We start from the raw sequence: 2,094 nt of genomic DNA, 5'->3' as shown, positions 1-2,094 counted from the left end.
TAATTTCACAGTATTTTCACCTCCTAAATTATAGGCTACACTTGTGATTTGTGAAGTCACAATTCTATATTGGTAGGCTACTCAGGCCGATGACATTTTTTGTATGACAAAAATTATTTTTAGAATAATTGTACACAAATTAAGCAAAACAATTGTGATTATTTCTGAGAACTTTTTACCTGCATGCAGACAGCCTACATTATGGTACAGTACAAATATTTGAAGCGTCCCTTATTCTGTCCCTTATTTTCTTAAAGAATAAACACTTATTTTCTACAAGAATACAAGAACAAACACTATTTTCTTAAAGAATAAAAGATAAAGAATCACAATTGTCCCTTTTTTCCATTTCTGAAGTTAATTGGCAACCCTAACGATGACATAATTATCTTTTGGCTCCCCTGACAGCGGCACCTTGCTCAAAAAAAAAAAAAAAAAGGTCAGTTGTTGGAGATATGCGAGCAAAAAAATGATAAATCAAAGAAAATGCCTAATAGAAAGCGCAAAAGGTGGCACTAAAAAGGGCCAGTACAAAAAAAAAAGTGGGCTTCATATTATTTTGGAATGCTTGAATGATGACATTTTATGAAATTGGAAGAATTTCCACTCGCAAAATGCAAATATATTTTTGTATATGTACACAAAATAATCTTTTTTTTATTTTTTTATTTAAGTTTTCATAAATGTTTTACTAAAATTGCACATTTTAAAATTAACAGGATAACATTAATAACAGAAATGACAAAAATGAATTGGGGTAAACTGCTGGGATTATTGTGCATGTCTGGAGGAGAAAGGGTTGGATAAAAGTGGAGTAGATGATGTGCTTACTCACTCGTAATGCCTGACTCTGTCGAGTCTGTCTCTCTCCCCCATTCAGAGCGCTCCATCAGTACTCACGCAAGCTGCCCACAACACTGCTGTCACAAACAAATGCATTATTAAATCACACATACATAGACTTCCCCATAAAATAATGAGAAAAAACTTACAATAATATAGCATCAATATACACTAACTGCATAGCAACATATTACTCACATTTATCACAATATTCACAATTAAGTAGAAGTGAATTGTTTTATAGATAGTAGAGGAAAGTGAAAGGGTTGTTGATTGGCTGTAGTGACATCTCTTTAATTTGGCACATGCTTGGCTGTGGTTTTGTTCCATGCTGTAGTGTTTCACATTCATAACACACATACACTCATTTGAATTAAAAAAACATGGTAATGCATTTGACTACTCTTTTTTTTTTTTTACCCAGGTACTGACTTGTATAATGTGTAAAACAATAAGCATGGTTCTCCATTGATAAATCTCAGTCATTCAGAAGAGTTGCACAAATCTATCCAACCAAATTTTCCAAATGGCTTGTCCTGTATAGAGTGACAGGGATGCTAGAACCTATTAGCATCTCTGGCCATAGAAACAACCTAGATGGAGTCCATTCAGGGCCGGATTTACCTCTTTTCGTGACATAGACAAAACAAAATTTTGAGCCCCCTTCCCTATTAAGATATTAAGCCTATTACCACCCAAGCAAACTTCAGGAGTACAGTATTTCTTTAATAATTTTAACGGTCTGGAGTCACAATCACACATCAATTGTTCAGATGATTTGTTTCAAGACATTTGACATGTTTCTGTCCTGAAATCACGTGGGTGTTGAACTAGCTCATTTTTTACACACCTCATCCCAAACCTTCCGTTGCAAATTCCAAAACGACATTTTAGAGCTAATAACAGAGGCTTGAGCCATTTATATGCAGGCTAACATAGTTATTAATGCAGTCTAACGCCGTTATTAGAGAGAGCGAGAGGGAGAGAGAGATTAAGAGCATGTGGATACTTGCGTCTGTGCGTCTCTCAGCAGTATTCAGCAGCAGCGTCTACTAATAGCGAATCTTTAAGTTGAACTGCTTCAAGAACCTCGCTACTGAGAAACGCAAAACTATTTTATTGATAAAGTCGCAGGGCAGACGCAGCTCTGACAACAAGTTTCTGTCCGCGTTTGTGCACAAGTGCGTGTCTGTACTGTGTGCGCGTCTGTGAGAGAGAACGAGAGAAAGAAAAGTGATTTCTGTACATAAA

The sequence above is a fragment of the Sinocyclocheilus grahami genome, unplaced genomic scaffold (genome assembly GCF_001515645.1).
Source record: "Sinocyclocheilus grahami isolate Dianchi unplaced genomic scaffold, SAMN03320097.WGS_v1.1 scaffold1066.1, whole genome shotgun sequence".
NCBI lineage: Eukaryota > Metazoa > Chordata > Actinopteri > Cypriniformes > Cyprinidae > Sinocyclocheilus > Sinocyclocheilus grahami.
This window is presented reverse-complemented; position numbering follows the sequence as displayed.